This window comes from Callorhinus ursinus, unplaced genomic scaffold (genome assembly GCF_003265705.2).
Source record: "Callorhinus ursinus isolate GAN/ISIS: 27379988/994484 unplaced genomic scaffold, GSC_fseal_2.0 scaffold25, whole genome shotgun sequence".
NCBI lineage: Eukaryota > Metazoa > Chordata > Mammalia > Carnivora > Otariidae > Callorhinus > Callorhinus ursinus.
The window spans coordinates 29,625,256-29,648,788 of NW_027397087.1; the positions used below are offsets into that span (position 1 = coordinate 29,625,256).

General features: G+C 39.3%; 1 protein-coding gene and 1 pseudogene across 5 annotated transcripts in view; both read left to right on the forward strand.

Annotated features, from left to right (window-relative positions):
* Positions 1-23,533, forward strand: part of ZNF609 (zinc finger protein 609) — a 221,803-nt gene that overhangs the window by 77,480 nt on the left and 120,790 nt on the right. The window lies entirely within an intron of this gene.
* LOC112833492 (U4 spliceosomal RNA) lies at positions 2,109-2,179 on the forward strand (annotated as a pseudogene).

The following is a 23,533-nucleotide window of genomic DNA, read 5'->3' on the forward strand; positions in this document are numbered from 1 at the left end:
AGAGAGCATGAGAGGGGAGAGAGTCAGAGGGAGAAGCAGACTCCCTGCTGAGCAGGGAGCCCGATGCGGGACTCGATCCCGGGACTCCAGGATCATGACCTGAGCCGAAGGCAGTCGCTTAACCAACTGAGCCACCCAGGCACCCTCCTAGGATTTTCTACATAAACAGTTTGGTGTTGATTTGCACTTACCTTATTCAATTTTAGGCAGTTAAGCATACAATCCACATAACCTGGATTTTTGGCTTGTGTAGTTTTCTGGATATTTGAAAGCCTTATCTTTATAGGCCTCTGTATGCATGTTAGGATTGAAGTGTGAACCATGAATATGAAGTGGATGAACACAGTTGCAGTAATAATCATATGTAGAATTGGCATGGCAGATGGTAAACAAGGCTGTTTTGCCTTCTGGGTTTTTGAAAATTTAGAAAGAAGGTCCTGAGCTCTAAAGAACAATAAAATTTGGCTCTAGCCCAAAAAAAGCACTTCATAAAACCAAGATACAGCAGAGGATAATGGCGTTACCTCTGGCCATTTGTAAAGCCACTTGCAGTTCATTCATTGGACAAATACTTAGTGAGTGAGAGTGAGTGCTGACCAGGTACCAGGCACTGTTCTGGTACTGGGGTTGCACCAGTGAACAAAGAGTCAAAAATCCCTGTTTTGTTACATTCTAGTGGGAGAAATGCACAATAAATATTAGGCATAAAAATCTGTCTGTCTAGCTATTTATAGTGAACAGGGCTTTGGAGAAAAATTAGGTAGAGAAGGGATGGTGTGGGTGTATAGGAAGTACGCTGTTTTTAAGACCCCTGTAGACTATTTGATTAAAGCTGGAAAGTCATCAGATTCACCTCATAAACCAAGTAGTAGGAAAATAGGTTAATAATTATTCAGTCAGTGATGATCCTCTGATGAGGATTATCTCAAGTTTAGATAGGTATTCCCAAATGATTATCTTCTCTAACCTAATTGTCTTATTTGCAAGGAAGAGTTTGCAGAATAGACAGTTCCCAGCAGACTATACACTGATCCCTCACCACAAAATATCCCATTTTCACAGGAAAAAAAATTAGAATTTTTTAAAACATATGTTTTTTTTTTTTTAAGATTTTATTTGTCAGAGAGAGAGTGCGTGCACACAAGCAGGGGAAGTGGCAGGCAGAGGGAGAAGCAGGCCCCCCACTGAGCAAAATATTGGACTCCATCCTAAGACCCTGGGATCATGACCTGAGCCGAAGGCAGACGCTTAACCTACTGAACCACCCAGGCGTCCCCAAAATTTGAATTTTTTTCAACATCTACAAACACAAAATAGGAAATTCTACACAGTTGTAGAATTGTTCATTTTACCATTTTGCTTAGAAATGGTCAGTATTATGTTCGAGATTAGCGAAGAAACAGAAAAGGTGCCACTTTTGAATAATTCTACTTTGGACATTGTAAAACATCTGATGCCATAGAAACAGCACTACACCAGATGGCTATTAAATCCATGCTTTTCATTACAGATTGATGAATCAATAGACATTGGGTAAATGTGCCCAGTAAATAGCACTGCTTAGAACCTCTGAACAGAAATTCTTAGAACGGGGGTGCCTGGGTGGTTCAGTCGTTGGGCGGCTTCCTTCGGATCAGGTCATGATCCCAGGGTCCTGGGATTGAGCCCCGCATCGGACTGCCTGCTCTGCGGGGAGGCCTGCTTCTCCCTCCCACTCCCCCTGCTTGTGTTCCCTCTCGCTGTCTCTCTCTCTCTGTGAAATAAATAAAATCTTTAAAAAAAAAAAATTCTTAGAACATTCTGCACATCTACTAAAGCAAACTCAGAAGAAATACCCAAAATTATAAATGAAATCTTTGAAAAAATAAGATATATGGAAATCTTTCTCAGTTTGTGTAAGTGGTAGTGCTGCTTTATATCAGGAGTTCACCTGAAAACAGCATATGAATTGTCTTATTCAATTTTGCAGAAGAGAAACTCAATTTTGCCCATAGGCCTGAATTCCACATTAAATTATCTTTTCAAAATGCTGAATCTAATAATAATAACAGACCCTTAAAAATAGTACTCACTGTGTGCTAGGACTGTTGTAAGAAGTTTATATATATAGCTTTGCGCAGTGGCAGTATCGTAGCCGATGTGGTTTACCCGAGGCGCGATTATTGCTAATTGAAAAGAAGCTTATATATATGGGGCGCCTGGGTGGCTCAGTCGTTGAGCGTCTGCCTTCGGCTCAGGTTATGATCCCAGGGTCCTGGGATCGTGCCCCGCATTGGGCTCCCTGCTTGGTGGGAAGCCTGCTTCTCCTTCTCCCATTGCCCCTGCTTGTGTTCCCTCTCCCTCTGTGTCTCTCTCTGTCAAATAAATACATAAAATCTTAAAAAAAAATGAAAAGAAGCTTATATATTTAGTAATGTAATCATCTCAACAAATTGATGACGTAGGTACTGTAAATGTCATCCCATCTATAGCTGAGGAAATGAGGTAAAGAGCACTTAGGTAATTTACCCAAGGTCCGGTAGCTAGGAGGGGGCAAAGCCAATATTCAAAGCCAGGTAACCTGGTTCCAGAGTTTACTCTTTTTTTTTTTTGTTACTTAAAAAAATTGTGATAAAATATATATGACATGAATTTTATCATCCTAACCATTTTTAAGTAAACAAATCAGTAGTGTTAGGTACATTGACATTGGCGTGCAGTCTCCAGAACTGTTTTCATTGTGTAAAACTGAAACTGATATATCCATTAAACAATTCCCCAATCCCTTCTTCCTTTGTCACTGACAGCTACGATTCTACTTTCTATCTCTATGAATTTGACCAATCTAGGTACCTCATATATAAGTGGAATCATACAATATTTGTCTTTTTGTAACTGGCTTTTTTTACTTAACATAAAGTCCTCAAGTTTCATTCACATTGTAGCATGTGTCAGAATTTACTTTTTATGGCTATAATAATATATATACATTTTTAATAAATATGCCTTTTTAAGGTATAATATTTCATTATAGGTTTATACCACATTTTGTTTATCTGTTCATCTTTTGAAGAAAGGTTGCTTCCACTTTTTGGCTGCTGTGAATAATGCTGTTATGAACATATGTGTGCAAATATTTGCTTAAGTTCCTGCTTTAAATTCTTTGGGGGTATATACCCAGAAGTGGAATTGCTGACTCATATGGTAATTCAGTGTTTAATTTTTTTGAGCAATTGCCATATTGTTTTCCATAGGAGCTGCATCATTTGTATTCCTACCAACACACAAAGGTTCTAATTTCTCCACATCCTCACCAACATTTGTTATTGTCTGTTATTGTCTTGTTTTGTTTTTTTTGTTTTATAATAGTAGTCCTAGATCCTGATGAGTATCAAGTAGTACCTAATTGTGGTTTTGATTTACATTTCCCTAATGGCTAGTGATGTTGAGCATCTTTTCATATCCTTATTGTCCTTCATATATCTTCTTTGGAGAGGTATTTATTCAAATCTTTTGCCCATTTTTGAATTGCATTGGGTTTTTTGTTGTTGAATTATAGGAGTTCTTAGCATAACTGGATATTAATCCCTTATTAAATCTATGATCTGTAAGTATTTTCTCCCATTCTATAGGTTGGTCTTTTCTATAGGTCTATATAGGTCTCTATAGGTCTTTTCACCTTTTGATGTGCAAAAGTTTCTAAATTTAATCAAGTCCAATTTATCTATTTTATCTTTTGTTGCCTGCGTTTTTGTTGTCAGCCAAGAAGTCATTGCCAAATCCAATGTCCCCTGTGTTTTCTTCAAAGAGTGTTAATAGTTTTATTTTTTATTTTATTTTTTTTTAAGATTTTATTTATTTATTTGACAGAGAGATAGAGCACAAGTAGGCAGAGTGGCAGGCAGAGGGAGAGGGAGAAGCAGGCTCTCTGCTGAGCAGGGAACCGGACGTGAGGCTTGATCCCAGGACCCCAGGATCATGACCTGAGCCGAAGGCAGCTGCTTAACCAACTGAGCCACCCAGGCGCTCCTTTGATCTATTTTGAATTAATTTTTGTATATGGTTAAGGTAAAGATCCAACTTTTATCCTATGGCTTAATTTCTGATCTATTGTCTTTATCACCCACTCTCCATTTAAAGAGTCGACATAATGGATATAGGAAAAGTAGGTAGTAAGGAAGTGGCAGTAGCAAGTATAGATTACTCATTTAGAAATCTCAGTAGTTAGAAGGTGGAGGCAAAGAAAAAGATTGCTGTTTTTAAGTAGAGAATATTTTTCTTTAATAACATGTTCATTGGAGAAAATGTGGAGAGGTCAAAAATATTAAGATAAAATATATCTTGGAAAACAAATAATATATAATGTTTATGGATATAGAAATATGTAGTAAATGCTTAAAATCTGTGCTTGACAATGATAAATCCTGAATTCATTATAATGGTTTCCCTTGGGAGCAGAAGGGGGGAACAGGATGAGGAAAGGGTACGTAGGAGGCCTCAATCTATGATGTTAATAATTTTTAAAAAAGAGATGTCTGAAATAATATGACATAATTCTAGGATTCAACAAAGCTAGTTGATGGGTACAGAGGTATTTGTGATCTTTATTTTTATGTTTGAAATATAATAAAAATAACTTAAAAAGAACATAAGGGGCCCCTGGGTGGCTCAGTCAATTAAAGCATCTGACTTTGGCTCAGGTCATGATCTCAGCGTCCTGGGATGGAGCATCAGGCTCTGGGCTCAGCAGGGAGTTTGCTTGTCCCTCTCCTTCTGCCCCTCCCCCCACTGGTGCTCTCTCTGTCTCTCTCACAAATAAAATTAAAAAAAAAAAGATTTAAAAAATAAAAATAAACAGAACATAAAAGAATAAAGCTTAGAAAGATTTAGCCACATCAAAGGAAGGTTTAAATCTTCCTCTAAGATAGGAGGGAGGCAGAGAAAAGAGGTGAAAAAATTTTTTTTACAAAGGACCTTTGAATTAAAGAATAGAAATTTGAGGGAGCCCAGGACAGATAAATCTTAGTCTCATTTTGGTGGCAAAGTCATTTGCTGAGGGTGGATTGGGAGTACTGGGGATGGTTTTGAGAGTTTCAACTTGGTTGGAAAGTTTGACAGATTCAGGATAGGAGTTGTGCAGAAACAAAGAAGTTGATTGCTGAATAGCATTGAAGGGCCACCAAAGGATGGTTGTCAGGAATTTGTTGTTGGGCAAGATACCACAATTACGTGAATTTGCTAGCATTGCTTTGTGGCCAGGAGAACAATAAAAGAAAAAAATAAAAGCAAAAAATTGAATGATACATATTGGATTAAGGTTGTATTAGGAATAATTGGGTTGTAAGGGCAAGAAATCCACTCTAACAAAAGTCAGTGGGGAGCTATTGTAAGGTTTCAGGAGACAATCATAAGGGCAACCAAAGACAGAAACACAGACATCTCTTCAGTATGTTCATCTCTGGGATTTGTATCTTTCTTGAGTGCCTTACTCTGCACATGGCTGTACTGACACGGTACTTCTTTTGTGTAAGTCCCCACCCTCCTCATGATTGCAGATTTGATTCATTTGTGGGTTATAAAATCAGTTAAGTTGGTTGCAACCAGTTTTTTTACAAAAGAAGTTCAATACAGTTAGTAAGGTTATTTTAAGCTGTGTGTGTGTTTGCATATTTATTGCAACATAAAGTTAATCACATTTATTGAGTGCCTGCTATGTGCCAAACAGGGATACATTAGTAAATTAACCAAAATCCTTGCCCTTTGCTTCCTCCTGCCCAAGAACTTCTCAGAATACAAGGCAGAGTAGGCAGAGTTCAGTTGCCCCATGGGAAGGGCAAGGGGTCAGTGCAAGGGGTAGGGACAGAAGCGTTGTAGGAAACTTGTCTGAGCTATATAGATCTTGCACTGAGTAGGAAACAGGTTTTGTGCCCCTGGGGGTTCAGCTGTACAGGGCCTGCCTAAGGCCACACCTGGAGCAAGAGAATCTTGTTCCCACCCCTAGTCTTTCACCAAGTAACAAGCAACATTAGTCTACCACTTGGGGTGGGGGCAGGAACACGAAGACACCTCTATGCACAGGTATAGAAGACCTGCTGTGGGGTGCCTGGGTGACACAGTCACTTAAGCGGCTCTTAATTTTGGCTCAGGTCATTATCTCAGGGTCCTGGGATCAAGCCCTGCCTTTGGACTCCCTGCTCAGTGGGGAGTCTACTTGAGGATTCTCTCTCTCCCTCTCTCTCAAATAAATAAATCTTAAAATATATATATATATATATATATATAAATAAAGACCTACTAAAAACTGAGGATGAAGCAAGAACTTTCAGAGAAATTCTCCAGTAATCCATTCCTCACATTAAAACACAAGGTATTGTCAGTTTAGCACTGGAAGAATTTGAAGCTGTGATGCACTGAAGCTAACAAAAACAATAAGACCAAACCCAGCTCACCTATGCCCTAGATTGATTCAGATCCCCACCCTAATGGCCTGGCAGAAACAGGTATGCTTATTTCCAGGCATAAATACTGTTTTCCTCAGTTTCTACTTTTTAGACATAGTATCTAAAAAATAAAAATTAAGAGATATACAAAAGAAGCAACACAAATACAACCAGACCTAGAGATTGTCCAGATGTTAAAACTATAACATAGGGATTTTAAGTAAGTAATTAAAGAATCTAAAGGAAAAATTCCTGCCTTTATGGAATTTATAATCTAGTCGACAGAGACAGACAATAAGCAAAATAAATATATAGTGTGTTAGATGGTGGTGAGTGCTGTGGAGAAAAAGCAGAGAAGGACGCGTGGGTGATTTGGGGAGTGGAAGGAGAAGGTGACATTTGATAAATGACCTAAAGGAGATAAGGAAGCAAGTTAAGAGGATATCTGGAAGGAAAATGTCCAGGGAAGGGCGGGTGTGGGGGGAACAGCAAGTGCAAAGGTACCGAGGTGAGAGGGTGGCTATGTATGCTGTGTGGTGAGGTTTTCCTCTCTGGTGGTGGGAGCAGGCACTATTCCCTGTCCTGTGTGAGCTACAGGTATTTTTCCCTCATTACTTTTGACTGTTTTCTCTTTTCCGCCTTAGATGGTTCCTTCACACACATGTGCTGACCAGTAGTCAGCTGATAAAACTTGAAGGGGACCTTTTGTAGATCTCTAGAATTTATGCAGGGCTTTCCTTTGTTGTACTTTGCCCTGTAAACTCTAGCTCTTTTGACCCTCTCTAAACTTGCAGCTCTTTGTTCTCAATCTGGGAGACTGCTGGGTTCTGTTTGGGTTATTCCTCCTCACGCACGTAACAGCCTAGAAATTCTTTCAGGCAGTAAGCTGGGGCAATTGTACAAGATACCTCATTTGTTTCTCATCTTTTGGAGAATCACCATTTTCATTTCTTTCTTTCTTTTTCTTTTTTTAAAGATTTACTTATTTAGGAGCGCCTGGGTGGCTCAGTCGTTAAGCGTCTGCCTTCGGCTCAGGTCATGGTCCCAAGGTCCTGGGATGGAGCCCTGCATTGGGCTCCCTGCTCAGCGGGAAGCCTGCTTCTCCCTCTCCCACTCTCCCTGCTTGTGTTCCCTCTCTCGCTGTGTCTCTCTCTCAAATAAATAAAATCTTTTTTAAAGAAAAAGGATTTACTTATTTATTTTAGAATTTGAGAGAGAAAATGTACGGTGGGGAGGGGCAGAGGGAGAGAGAGAATCTCAAGCATTTTTTTTTTTTTAGATTTTATTTTTTATTTATTTGTCAGAGAGAGAGAGCACAAGCAGGGGAGAGGCAGGCAGAGGGAGAAGCAGGCTCCCCTCTGAGCAAGGAGCCTGATTCAGAATTCGATCACAGAACCCTGGGATCATGACCTGAACTGAAGGCAGACGCTTAACCGACTGAGCCACCCAGGTGTTCAGTCTCAAGCATTTCTTGATGTCCATTGTCTTGAAAAGCATTTCATATATTTTTGTTACTTGTTTGTTTTTTCTTTGTTTCAGGTAGGAGGGTAAATCTGATCTCTGTTACACTCAGTTTTGGCTGGAGGTGAAAGTCTCATCATTTAGTTTTTAACAGGATCCTTCTAACTGTTGTATTAAGAACAGACTAAAAGTTATCAAGGGTGGAAGCAAGGAGACCCATTTGGGAGAGAAATATAATCAAGTGAGAGATGATGAAATAAAATATAATTTTCACTGTATGTTATGGTCAAATAAGTTGAGAACCATTGATCTCTCTCCATCTCTCGTTTCAAATTTTCAAATGTTTAACTCTGATCATTTAATGGTCCTCCTCTAAGTTAAGTCTTTAATGCCCCCATCCTCCTACTCCCACATAGCCCATTCAGTTATTATAAGGAGCTTTGGAGGAGGTTGGTGTAGATAGGGGCAAATTTCTTTTTTTTTTTTTTTTTTAAGATTTTATTTATTTATTAGAGCATGAGCAGTGGGGGGGAACAGAGGGAGACGGAGAAGCAGACTCCCCGCTGTGCAGGGAGCCCAAAGTGGGGCTCAATCCCAGGGTCCTCGGATCACGACCTGAGCCAAAGGCAGATGCTTAACAACTGAGCCACCCAGGTGCCCGAGAGGGGCAAATTTCTTAAAGAAAAGGGGAAAGGAAGAACCATGCTAAAGTGGGGAAAATATCTTCTAAGAAGAGATTCCAAAAGATGTATTCTAAAACAAGGTATCCATGTCTATTTTTAGTGGTCTTTAAATTCTCTTTCAGAGGAATGATTTTGTCATTTGATTTTTTTGTCATCTTCACGGTGAGTGATGGAAGATGGCTCTGAGCCTTTTCCAGACCTGCTCTGTGATCCTAGGCCTGCAGGGAAAAGTCCCCAAGTATTGCCGAAGGACAGAGACTAATGTCATTTAACTGCCTTCTGTTCATCCTGAAAATTCTGAATTGACATTCATAAGCTTCAGTTCTGGTGGCACTACTGAATATAGTTTTACAAATTGATTTTCTTATGTAAGGAAAGTAATTACATGGACAAATATTATAAAGGAAACTTTAAATTTGAAAATTAAAATATTTTACATTTGAAAAAATTTAATTCATTTGTTTTAAAGATTTTATTTGGCACAGAGAGAGAGCACAAGCAGGGGGAGTGGCAGGCCGAGCTAGAGGGAGAAGCAGGCTCCCTCCCCGCTGAGCAGGGAGCCTGATGTGTGGTGCTAGATCCCAAGACCCTGGGATCATGACCTGAGCTGAAGGCAGACACTTAACTGACTGAGCGACCCAGGCGCCCTCTTTTTGTTTGTTTTTATTCTTTTTTCCTTTCTTCCTGGGACCACACTCTCCTTTGAGAGTGACTTTCCTACTTTTGGTATTTAAATGCCCTTTTATGAAATTATGATGATGGATGATGGTGTTTGATTTCTTTTACTATCCTTTTTTGACTAAATTTATTTTTTTTCAGAACTAGTTTGTCATCCATGAAATCCGCCATAGTGAGATCCTTATTTAAATGGTTGGTCTTGAAATCAGGCTGAGTGGCAAGGGAAATATTGGTGATGATCAGGGTGAACCAGAAATATGACTGAGAGATCAAAGTACTGGAGTCCTCCAGTGGCTCCCAAGTAAGGGATCATGGGAACCTGCAGAACCAAAAGGCTAGAAAGAAGGGGTTAGGGGTTATGATTAGAGAGATTTGTCATTTGATATCCTAAAGGTGAGGCATTTCAGAATGGTGGCAGAATCCATAGAGTAGCAGTGTTTATGGAGATAAAAGGCATTGTGAGAAATTTTATACCTTGGTCATTTTTTCTTTATTTGATGAGGGATATTGACTGTTGGGGCTAAACCAAGTATGTTTAGTACATGGCTAAAACAAGAAAAACAAAAAAAGATCTCTTTCCCTCCTGCTGACTTTTTGTACAAATCTAAACTTAGGACAAAATATGTGTTTTCCCTCCCTCCCATCTCATCCTTCCTACCTGCTTGTTCTTCCTTAAAAAGATATTTTAATTGGAGGTGTGCTGCAAGTAAAAACTATCACTTGAGCTTACTGCCAGCCATACAGCTTACTGCCATTGACTTTGGTACAACTTTTTTTGATTTTTAAAGAGGTGGTGCTGGGGCACCTGGATGGCTCAGTCCCCCTGCTCATGCTCTCTCTTGTTATCTTTCTCTCTTGCAAATAAATAAAATCTTTTAAAAAATAAATAAAGACATCGTGCCATACAACTTTGTAATAATAACTTCAGTAGGAATTACTATAGGGATTATTTAGTAGGACTTCTAATTGTGTCTCCAGTTCTCTGCAGAGTGGAACCCTCAGGTTCTTTTTTTCCCCACCTTAAAAGAATTTTTTTTTAAAGATTTTATTTTTTTGCTTGAGAGAGAAAGAGAGCACAGAGGGAGGGGGAGAAGCAGATTCCCTGCTGAGCAGAGTCTGAAGCAGGGCTCAATCCCAGGACCCTGAGATCATGACCTGAGCCAAAGCAGATGCTTAACCAACTGACCCAGCTAGGCGCCCCCCCAATTTTTTTTAAGTCAACTCCACGCTGAGTTGGCCACTTAACCAACTGAGCCACCCAGACACCCCCCACCTTTAAAATGTTTAATTTTTTTATTGTTAAACTGACCTGTGCTTATATAGATGACTTGTAAGACACAGAGAAGTACAGAGAACAAAAATTCATAATCCAACATGTAATAGCCACTTTTTTTAAAAAAAGATTTTATTTATTTAAGTAATCTCCATACCCAACATGGGTTTAAGCTCACAACCCCCATATCAAGAGTTACACACTCTTCTGACCGAGCTAGCTGGGCAGCTGTAGTAATAACCACTTTTATTTTATTTCATTTTTCTAAGATTTTATTTATTTATTTGACAGCGGGAGAGCACAGGCAGGGGGAGCCGCAGGCAGAGGGAGAGGGTGAAGCAAGCTCCCTGCTGAGCAAGGAGCCTGATGCGGGGCTTGATCCCAGGACCCTGAGATCAGGACCCCAGCTTAAACCAGGACCCCAACTGAAACCAAGAGTCAGCCAGACGCCCCTTTAATATACAGATTTTGTCCTTCCCTCCTAGCCACTAATACTGAATACTACTAGTCTTTGGCGTTTTAATGTATTCAGTGCATTTATAGCCTCATGACATAAAGTTGACCAGTACTCAGATGTTATATACAGCGTGTTTAATAGTTGTAACATTACTAGGTCTATTAAAATTTTTTCCTACTGACTAGACTTAATATGTATTTAAAGTTATTCACCAGTTGTGAGAATTTTTAAATTATTATTTATATCCTATTTGCTTAGAAAAAAGATTTTGTGCAATTTATAATAAATAAGACCCTACAGTAGGACTTTTTTAAAAATATTTTTTATTTTTTTTAAAGATTTTATTTATTTGACAGACACACAGCGAGAGAGGGAACACAAGCAGGGGGAGTGGGAGAGGGAGAAACAGGCTCCTGGCTGAGCAGGGAGCCCAATGTGGGGCTCGATCCCAGGACCCTGGGATCATGACTTGAGCTGAAGGCAGACGCTTAATGACTGAGCCACCAGGCGCCCCTACAGTAGGACTTTTAAGCATTAAAGGTAAAAAAAAACCTCAAAGAGGAAATAGGATAATTATACCTAAAATCCAGACCCATTCAGTAAACATAATTTAGTATTAAATATAGTTCTTCCTGACGTTTTTGGTAAAAATGAAACTCTGGCTCTTTGGGATAGCTCAGGTTCATTCTTTTGAAATTATGGCTTTTTTTTTTCCACCCTGTCACCAACCATTCCCTTTTAGTCAGCAAGTCTTTCATCTGAACCTTCACCCTAGAATTTAAGGTTTTTCTGTTTCACCCTATTTTTGTCTCAGTCTGAAATCAAGCTGTTGTACTAAGTGACGTTTTTAGTGTCTAAGGGAATATATGCATTTGCAGTTAAATTTGCCCCTTTGGCTGTGGCTATGAAGAAATTCCCAGAGAGGATAATTCCCAGAGTGGACCCTAACCTTTGAACTATTTTATTTTAATTAATTAATTAATTTATGTATTTATTTTTAAACCTACATCCATGGAGGGTCATTTTTTTTTTTTTAAGATTTTATTTATTTGACAGTGGGAGACACAGCGGGAGAGAGAACACGAGCATGCAGAGTGGGGGGACAGAGAAGCAGGCTTCCCACTGAGCGGGAGCCCGATGCGGGGCTCCATCCTAGGACCCTGGGACCATGACCTGCGCCAAAGGCAGACGCTTAACGACTGAGCCACCCAGGCGCCCCCTTAGGAACTATTTTAATGAGCTTCAAAGATGTAGATTTTTCATTTTAGAGCAAGAAAGTGCTTGTTTTTCTGCCTTAATTGCAATGTCTGTTTGGAAAGACAAGATAGATTGGCTTAAGGTGGAATCAGAATGTGATGCTAGTGAGACTCATATTCTGGAGACGAAAAGCAGAGAGCCAAAAGCTGACCTTGGTTAGTCAGTCAGGGATGGAGTGGGGGAGAACGTCAAAGATAAAAATGGTGAGTAGCAGTGGTTAAGGGGAAAGGATGATTGGCTGAGGGCTTAGGGTCTGTAGCAAGAAGGAGAACACTGGTGGCCAAGTCAGGACCTTTAAACAGGGCCTTGTGACTGGGCACTAGAAAAGCCTTTGTGTAAAGTATTCCCAATACTGACACTTATTTCTCACCTGCTGTGTACTAGGTGCAGTGGTCATTGTTAGGGGGAATAAAAAAAATGATATGTCCTTTTAGAGAATTTCACTATCTAGTAGGAAAGATGGACATAAATGAATAATTATATTAATAAATGCTAACATTTCCCACTGTCTCCAAGGATATAAACTCCAAGAGAACACAGAAAAATATGTCTGCTTTTACGTCTGACACGTAGTAGTTGTTTAGTAAATATTAACAGAATAAATGAATTTGCTTAACCTTTCCCAGTTTACTGAAGTGCCTTCATAGATAGGTCATTTTAGTATTCTACTTTTTGCTCCTGTTTATCCCCTCTGCGTTGTAAGCAAGATGATAGCAGTATCTGTAAGAATAATAGTGTAACATAAAGCAGAATAAATTCAATTAAATGAAAGTTCAAATATGAGTTATAAAGGAGGAAAAATTAATTCTGGCTTGGTAAGTTCACAGCCTCTTTCAGGATATGGCCTTTTAACCAGGCCATTTAAAAGGAGAATAAGGGGGGTGCCTGGGTGGCTCAGTTGGTTAAGCATCTGCCTTTGGCTCAGGTCATGATCCCAGGGTCCTGGAATCCAGCCCCACATCGGGCTCCTGGCTCAGAAGGGAGCCTGCTTCTCCCTCTGCCTCTCTCCCTGCTCATGCTCTCTCTCTCTCTCTATCTCTGTGTCATAAATGAATAAATAAATCTTTTTAAAAATTTAAAAAAAAATAAAAGGAGAATAAGGTTTTGATAAACAGAGTAGTGGAAACTAGTAGCTTTTGTAGCCATATCTTACACCAGATGAGTTGTTATACCTGTCCTGGATCTAGAGTAGCCACATACTTTCAGCACCCTTCCTCTTTCCCTAGTGTTTTTTTTTTTTTTCAATGAAGGGTCCTTTGGCTTTCTACAACCCATCAGATACTATTCCATCTTGATAGAGTTTATTTATTTCTTGTTCATATTCCTCTCTTACCCAGGGAACCCCTCATTTTGTTTCTTTTTTTTTTTTAAGATTTTATTTATTTGAGAGAGAGAATGAGAGAGAGCACGAGAGGGAAGAGGGTCAGAGGGAGAAGCAGACTCCCTGCTGAACAGGGAGCCCGATGTGTGACTCAATCCTGGGACTCCAGGATCATGACCTGAGCCGAAGGCAGTCGCTTAACCAACTGAGCCACCCAGGTGCCCTCATTTTCTATTTCTGAAAATGAAATACTTTTTCATGCTCATTATTTAGATTATAACGTAGAAAACTCAGGGACCTCCCCTTTCTGACAGGCTTATCTCTTAAATTTATGCTCATCTCTGTGCAAACATACATGTGTTTGAGAGAAGGTCGGGAAAAGAAGAGATGGAAAAGATTTTATTTATTTATTTTTTAAAGATTTTATTTATTGATTTGACAGAGAGCGAGAGAGCGAGAGCAGGAACACAAGCAGGGGCGAGTGGGAGAGGGAGAAGCAGGCTTCCCGCAGAGCAGAGAGCCCGATGCGGGGTTGGATCCCAGGACGCTGGGATCATGACCTGAGCCAAAGGCAGACGCCCAATGACTGAGCCACCCAGGCACCCCTGGAAAAGATTTTAAAGTGGGATGTTTGGCAAAAAGGAATAAATGACTGTTAGGAAAGAGAAATTGGCAGGACTTCTTAACTGATTGGATTGGGGAAGTAAGGAATAGAAACAGGTCAAAGATAACTGGAATCTATAGAATGTGTATTTTAAGTGCTAAACCTCAGCACTTAATGGCCCCTCAACCTGGTTGCTCCTTCCTAGTACCTGGCTTACTCCTTGTTAAGCTGTCCGTTCTTCCAGATTTATTTATCTAATGGTACCTTCCCCCGGTAATTCATATTAACCCATTTACCTTATTTTATTTTTGTAATACCACTTGCCACTTTCTGAAACTGTCTTCTTGTTTGACAGTCTTTGTCTTCTAGAGAAATCTTTGTGAGTGTTGGTCCTTGTCCACTGATTGCTAAGTCCCATTGCCCAACCTTCTTACTGTATGTCTTAACATAGTAAACCGAAATAGTATAGATTTTAACTTCAAAAAAATAATAATGCTACTTATTAAGATTGGATTGCTTAGAGACCTAAGGTTTCTATATTCTAACTCCCTTTTTATGATGCAAAATGGATTCTCTCATAATAGCTTTCATTCCTGGTTCTTTCTTAACTGGTACCTAATGACAAACTAATACTTACCAAGGCCTTATAGCCAAAAATCTATCCTAGGCAACTGATTGATGTTAACATTGTGTTTTCTGTCCTCTGAGAACTAGGAACTAAACATTGACGTCTTTGTGTATTGTGAGGATGAAAGTCGTTCAGTTATTTTTCAGAGCAGGCTTGGTGCATGCCATTTTGTTAAGCTACCTTAAGAACTGAGGGTGTACATCCTGCTGTGTGTGAAAAATTTGGTATTATGTTTATTAATGTACCATCTGACATCTGAATTATGCTTTTGAGTTTTACAGATTTCCAAATTCCTTGCAAACTCCTAAGAATAAATCTCAGATCCTAGTGTAAAGCCTAATGATTTCAGTTCAGTCCTTTCATTCTCCAAGATCCACTCTTCATTCTTAGTTTGGCATAGTACCAAGGATATTGATAAATGTTGGTTGCCAAATAAATGTAAAAATTCTGTTCACTGTAAGTCATTGTAATTAGTAATAATAGCTGTCATTTATTTTAAGTGCCTTCAAAGGAGGAGACTCTGCTAGGCAACAATTTATCTTGATAATCTCACAACAACCTTGACAAGAAGGTGGTAACTATTTTCATTTTCTATTTGAAGAAACTGTGGCTTAGAAACATTTACTTCCCCAAGATCACACAACTAGAAATGAATAGAAGTTGATTTATCACCTAGGTCTGTGTGTGACTTCAGAGTTTGTCATTTTACCATAATGCTTGGCTGCCTGTATCATTTAATTTGATGGAGGCACTAATAATGACACCCACATTGGGCTCATATGTTACTAATAATCCCTCTGTATCACAGCCACACACATTCTTAGATTTCCTGGCTGAGATAACTTTACATAATTCTGTTAAATTTCTCAAATTTAACTAATGGTGCTAGACAAATAGGAAGGGGATTTAAAATCTCTGTTTATTTGAAATAATCTCATGATTGTCATAATTAAACAGTAACCTGAGTTTATAGTTCAGAAGTTGAAGCCAGCAAAAATTTAATCTTTACATTAGCAGCAACTTCGTGTGTGTGTGTGTGTGTGTGTTTGCCTAGAAAGAGAGAGCAATTACTAATTATCCAATTGGAAGAAAGGGGTGACTTGTACTTATAAAAAGGATTAAGATGACGGAGTATACCAAACAATCTACAAGCCAGATGAGTAATATTCACAATAATTCTGTCAGAGAAGAGAGAGCTGTTGTGGTCGGGGAAGCTGCTTGTTATGAAATCCACTGTAGCGCTAGATCACATAAGAGTTGCTGTAAGCGTGCTGAATGTTCTGTTACTGCTTCTCTGGTCCTATTTAAGTTGGGGGTGTTGTGAGGAAGAGGTTAACATTAAAAGGTTGAGAGCAAACGGTGAAGGTTTATTTTGACTTTATTTTTGGCTTTTTACAACACTTGGAATAAAAAGCGTTTTGTTTTATTTTGTTTTCAGGCATAATGATATCCATCCCTCAGTGAGAATTGGTTCTTCATGGTATTTTGTCATATTCACAAGGGAAACCAGGGTCTTTATGTTTTGTTGTAGAACAAGTGAAGAGAACTATACCCATTTCAGTGTGGCTTCAGTCCATTTGATCCGTTGAGTTTAATTAAACTGACTGTATAAAAGAGCCAATGAAACTCAACCGCTTCCCTTTGGTACATTTAGATTATAGTGAATAACAGTATTGTCACTGATCCATTGCTGTGCATACTGCTCACTAAACATGTCTTTTTTATCCACTAATAGTTCCTTAATTTTATGTTTGTCCCTTTACTAGGTTAAAGTAAGTTCTTTATTGATAATTTATGAAACTGCTTTATATTTACCCTTAATGTCTGCTTCAGCTAAGAATACCCACTAAGTTACATAAACATTTTAGCAAATGAATTAAATTTAATTAAATTTAATTTCAGAAGTACTGAATACAGAATGGAAAACCAGCAAAATTAGGTTTGGCAAGGGCATTTGAAGCAGTCACCGTGGTAATTCTGATCATCTCTTAAGAAAACCAAGATACGAATGATACTAGAATAATAACCCTTAATATTGAGCTAAGTTTCTTTTCTTTTTCTTTCTTTCTTTCTTTTTTTTTTTTTCCTTCTTAAAATTCACCATGAGTTTTGGTTAAAGTAAGGAGGGCAAAAAGTACTCACTTGATGCTGACTTATACATTAAATCAGGGACTTTTCTGTTTAAGTAAGTAGCCATGAGTAGCCATGGAGAAGGAGTAAGCAAGCATGACCCGTCTGTGGTCTGCACTTGAACTGTCTGAAAACCAGATTTGATTTTTTTTTTTTAAAGGTAATTCTTTTTTTTTTTTTTTTAAAGATTTTATGTATTTATTTGACAGAGAGAGAGATAGCAAGAGCAGGAACACAAGCAGGGGGAGTGGGAGAGGGAGAAGCAGGCTCCCCTCCGAGCAGGGAGCCGGATGTGGGACTCGATCCCAGGACCCTGGGATCACGACCCGAGCCGAAGGCAGACGCCTAACGACCAAGCCACCCAGGCGTCCCAAAGTGGATTTGATTTTAATAGGAACTTCAAATGAGACTCCATAGGTGGGTCCTTCAGAATATGTATGTATGTAATATATATCAGACTAATGTGATTTGAAGAGACAGCTAAGAGCCAAAACTTCTAACCATTTTTTAAAAGGCCAGTTAGCTAAACATATTTAATTAATTAGGATTCATTCATTTAGTTGACATACAGTTTAAAATTAAATGTGAGTGAAGGAAATAGATATGGAAGAGATGGGGAAAGGTTTAGAATTGGAGGGTCCCTAAACTGCCAGTGTAGGGAGTGGTAGAGACAGTATTACTACCTTCTTCCCAGTTTCACCTTGGGTGACCCTAATTGCAGTTCAATCATTCTGAGCTGCTTTTGAGAGCTAGTGGAGCGAGATTATATTACAGCCTAGTAGTATGTAATTCAGTTTTGCTGGAGGTCACCATCCTCTTCCAGGTTGTGGGTGGTATCTCTTAGTGTCATTCAGAGGTGAGGACTATTTAATGGCAGGCAGCCTGAAGGTGCTGATAGCATGGAGGCCTTTATTGGTAAGCTTTGGGAAATCTGATTCCCAGAAAGAGTGAAACATCATAAACTCTGTAGAGGGTGTGAGTTTCACCTATTATACAGTTAAAAGGTAATATAGGACTAAAAAGGATCTTGCTAAGTAGAATTGAGAGAAAATATAAACAAACTTTGAATATTTAAAAATTTTTTTCAAAAGCAGGTTTTTATTTTATATTTTCTTTTTTTTTTTTTTTAAAGGTTTTATTTATTTGAGAGAGAGAGAGAGAATGAGAGAGAGAGCACGAGAGGGAAGAGGGTCAGAGGGAGAAGCAGACTCCCCGCTGAGCAGGGAGCCCGATGCGGGACTTGATCCCGGGACCCCAGGATCATGACCTGAGCCGAAGGCAGTCGCTTAACCAACTGAGCCACCCAGGCGCCCTATTTTATATTTTCAACTGGACTAGCATGAACTGGTACCTCCTTTAAAGAGCCTGGCATTCCATCTAAAAAAAAAATTACCAAGACAGCTTTTGAAAGATAATTGACTATATTGTGGCAAGATATTTTCCCTCCCTCAACCTTTTTTTATGAACGATTTTAAATATACAGAAAAGTTAAGAGAAGTAAAATGATCACCCACCACCTAGATTCAATAATCGTTATAGTTTTGTCATATTTGCTTTGTTTATATATGTGTATTTTATTTTATTTTATTTAAAGATTTTATTTATTTATTTGACAGAGAGAGACACAGCGAGAGCAGGAACACAAGCAGGGGGAGTGGGAGAGGGAGAAGCAGGCTTCCCGCTGAGCAAGGAGCCCGATGTGGGACTCGATTCCAGGACCCTGGAATCATGACCTGAGCCGAAGGCAGACGCTTAACGACTGAGCCACCCAGGCGCCCTATATGTGTATTTTATTTATTTGCTTTGTTGAACAGTTTGGAAGCTTGAAACATGTTTCTCTCCTAAACACTTGAAAATGCATTCCAGAAAATGAGGACATTTGCTTATATAACCAGAATACCACTGTTATACTACACAATAATTCCTTAATATCATCTGTTATCCATGTGTAGCAAGATATTTTAAGTTTGTTTCTCCTTACTCCAATAACTCTACCCCTCCCAGGGCCTTATATTTCCTTATTGCTTTGCCATGAACCTGATGCCATGTGAATCCTCTGGATTCAACCCTGTTGCCTTCTAAACTTTGACCTAGTGTTAAAAGCCTAAAATTTCCCCAAATTGGACATTTGTTTTGGACTATATCTCTTTCTTGGTTGTATTCCTATTAGAATTTTACACTATTAAAACAGACTGAGGAGAGACTTCTATGATGAACAAGTTCATTTCCCTTATTTTGCAAGTGGCCACTTTGAACTGGTGTTTCTGTGGAGTACTAAGAAAAGTGCTGGATTGGGAAATGAAAGATTTAGATTCTGGTGCCAGGTCTGTAATGAACTAACTATAAATAAGTAACTAGGCAAGTCTGCAAATAACTTCCTTTCTCTGAACTACATTTTATTCATGTGTGAAGTGAGAGATTAATTTGGATAACCTCTAACATTCTGTTAATCAGTGAATCCAGGGATTTTGACCTGTAATTCCACACTACCTTACTGCTTGCCCTCTAGTGACTCTTGTAGCCTATAATCCATAAGGACAGTTTTATGTCTTTTTCTTTTTGAAGGTCCATGCCATTGTCGGGAATGAAAGATCACTTTGCACAAAGTGAGTGCTGAAGTTGATACATCTATTCCTTCCAGAGGCTGTTAATCCTGGAAGGGAATATAAGGAACTTCAGTGGAGCAGAAGGTCATGCAGAGGCTTAGATACTTCAGTTGAATCGCTCATAATGCTGGCGTTGGTGACAGTGATAATGACAGCAAACATTTACTGTGCACTAAATACGGTGCTGAGCACTTTAAATGTATTAATTGAATGGATTAAGTGGGTTAATAAATGCAGAATGCATAGAATAATGCCTAGTACATGGTGTAGCTTTATAAGTAATAGCTGCTATTATCATTTTTATTATTATATTTTTGTGGTGGTGGTTGTAATCTTCACAGCAACTCTATAAGGTAGGTGCTATTTTTATCCATTTTGCAGATAGGGAAGCTAAATGCCAGAGGTTAAATCAGGAAATAGAATTCAAATTTCTAGTCTGTGTAGTTGAGTCTTTATTTGGTTAAGAATGCCTAAGTACATTGAGTAGCTTTTTACTTGGAGTAGCCAGGGAAGGCCCCTTTGAGGAGGTGACATTTAGGCTGAATTTGAAAGATAAAAAGGGAACAGACAAAAATGGCGGGGGTGCCCCCCCTCCAGCAGGTGTGGAGACGTGTGCCAGAAGGAGTTCTAGGTAGAGTAAGGCAGGTGCAAAGGCCTGATGGGAAGAATAGATTTGATAAGGTTCTCAACATAGAAATGTCACCTTCTTATTGAGTTCCTCAGTGTCACCTTCTCATTGAGTTCTTCCCTGAATACAACTACACACCTATACACTTTTCCCTCCTCTCTTTTTTATTTTCTCCTTAACATTTATCACTGTCTCACATACTGTATAATTTCTTTTGGTTCCTCTGTTTCCCCACAAAATGGGAAATAAGTTCCATGAAGACAGGGATTTTTGTCTGATTTGTCTGTGTACCTGGAGCCTCTCTTAGGCCCCGGGCCTTTTTTCAGCAAATTAGAAACAAGTCTCCTTCCCAAGAGACTGCAGCCCCATGCCAGGACATGCAACTTAGCTAGCAAAGCATGATCTGGATTGCAACCTCTTCCTACTTCCTCAGTTAGGAGCCCTTACACAGGACGGAATTGAACAAACATTGCATGACAGACCTATATGCATCCATAGTATATACAGCACTGTTAGCATGTAGCAGTATCTGACTAAATATTTACAGAATGATGGGCTAGTTTCTTTTTTTTTTAAGATTTTATTTATTTATTTGAGAGAGAATGAGAGATAGAGAGCCCGAGAGAGAAGAGGGTCAGAGGGAGAAGCAGACTCCCTGCTGAGCAGGGAGCCCTATGCGGGACTCGATCCTGGGACTCCAGGATCATGACCTGAGCCGAAGGCAGTCGCTTAACCAACTGAGCCACCCAAGCGCCCCAATGGGCTAGTTTCGAGTGAGGAGGGGAGAGTGGTTATGGGATGAGAGGTGGGCGGAAACCAGATCTGGTAGGGACTTCCAAGGAGTTTGTTTTTTGTTTGTTTTCTTTTTCCCCCTAACGGCAGTCATCTGGGAAGTCCCTTGGAATACTTTTCATTGAATCATAATCTTCTGTATTTTTAATAAGCAGTGCAAGTAATTCTGTAGTAGAGAAAGACATAGGCCAAGTTAGTTGAAGTCCAGCTTTCAATAGTTTTGGACATTGGCCTCAGAGATCTCTCTCCTGCCTACTTATCTCACCCTTGTCTATTTGGCATTGCATTTTGCCTGCATATGTTGGTTTACCATGTCCTATCACGATCTGTGCGAGGGGCTTTGGGATAAGATGTATATGAAATGGCCATTTTTTTTTCTTGTAACTTTAAATCGAGATGCAGTATGGTAGGTAGAATTTTTCAGTCAGGGTTGTCGAAAATACAGAACCTCTGGTCCTCGCGACTGAATAGTGAGTGAGGGGGGTAATGAGGGTACCTGAACATTATTCTATTTAGGAATTTCCCAAATGAATTAGTCAAGACCATCTAATTTTTTCATCAGCTTCCACCCTTAGTCCCCCAGAACACCAGCCTTCACTGATGTTATTTAGGGTTCCATGTTCACTGTGGAAATGACAGCTGGAATCTTGGCATTGAATGACTATTTGAGCTTTTGTTTCTCTTTCATGCTGATGTTTTTTTGGCACCCCAGGCCACATTTGAGAATTCACTTTCTCTCTGAGAGATTTTTGTTGGCAGTTTTTATCTTATTGCCTTTCTCTTCTATGATAGGATAACGATACAGCTTGAAAAAGAAGGAAACTGCAGAGGTTTATTGATGGAGTTCCTGCCCCACCATGCCCTAGGCCTAGAATGTGCATGCTTCTGGTGAATCACTGCTGTTAGTTAATATTTAGTATTTACTGATCCTCATATCCCAGTATTGTGCAAAGCATAGAATCTGCCCAAGGGACTTAATAGCTAAATCACCCACTTGATCTGTTGGCTTTCTCCCTCCCTCATCTTTGTTGGTGGCTACAAGGAGGAATATGGGAGATATAAAACTGTAAGCAAGAGGAAAATCTAGACTATGTAGCTTTATTGCTGCCTGGAAAGTGCCTGGGAGTTCAGTTGCAAGGATTTGATGCTCTATGCAGCTGCCATAAATAACCTGCTCTCATTGGGGTGAGGATGAAATATTTCCACATGGTTGCTCAAGTCTCTTTTCTCTTTGCCCTGATGCTCCCTCCTTCTTTCTTTCATTAATTGCTTTGCAGTTGCTGATGCAATTAAAATGAGATGTGTCTGCAGCCTCTGTGGTTTGCTGTCAGGGCCCTCTCTCTAAGGTCTTCATCTTGCTGCTAGGGATGAGTGAACATCTGATTTTGAAGCAAGAGGAGGGAGGGACCTGTGGCTGTAGTTAAATGCGTTTTTCTAAAAGCAGCAGCTTGCAGAGCTAGATTTCTCCTGACACTCTAATCATTTTACCAAGCCAAGCCTTAGTCCCTTGTGCTGTTCATTAATGGGGCTTATATTTGGCAGCGCAGTATATAGAAATGAATCCTGCTGAATTGCTTTTGTTGGTGATATAGAAAGTGCTTTTCATTTTTAAATAGGTGAGAACAAGATGGAAACAGCAGTCTCAAAGTGCAGAAGAGTCAAAACCAAATCCACAGGTTTCTATGGAAAACAAGAACCTGATATTAAGCAAACTGGACTGCAACACTTAGTCTGTTTGGGGTCACTGGGTAGAATATGTATCTCCCTCCTGGCTAGCATTTCAGCTTGACTCTGACTTCTTTTCCCTTTTGCTTGTCTTTGAAATCATAGCAAAAAGCTCAGAGGATCTAACTGTTGTGTTTCTACTCAGTTTCTGGTAGAGGAGGGTTGACTGCTTGCTTTACCAGTGCTGTTTGGTAATCATATAGCAGGTAGGTTACTGTGTGACATGAATTCTTCATCTGCCTACCTGTCTCCCAGACCAGTGTATGCATTTGCCACATTTATAGAGGAATCACACTGTCCGCCACAGTGATACTCAAACTTCAGCATGCATAGGAATCAGGTGGAGAGCATGTTAAAACAGATTTTTAGGCTCACCTCCAGAGATTCTGAGTCACTAAACCTGGAGTGAGGTCCATTTGTATTTTTTACAGGTCCCCAAAATGTGCTGATGCTCCCAATCTAGAGACACTTAAGAGTAGTACTGGCTTAGGGATAATGCCTTATGCATAGCGAAGACTCAAAATTTTTTGATTTGATTTGATTTTTTAGTGATTAGTTCTCTCTTAGGATGTGATAGATTTCCAAAGATTTTTATCTGCTTTTACTTTTAAGCAAAGCTAGTCTGTTAATATTATCTGAATTTTTTACTTTTAGCCACCCTCTCCCCACAGATCTTCTGTCAGATCATCCATGTTTATTGCTAGCTGTATATCTGTTGGGGTGTTTGATTCTGATATGCAAAGATGTAGTTACCTTGAAATTTAAATGTCTTATATTTATGATGAGACAATTTATCTGATATTATGTGCCTGAGTTAATGGGTTCTAAATTGTTTCCTAAAGTAGGGGAAATGTGTGATGTTTGTTTCTTT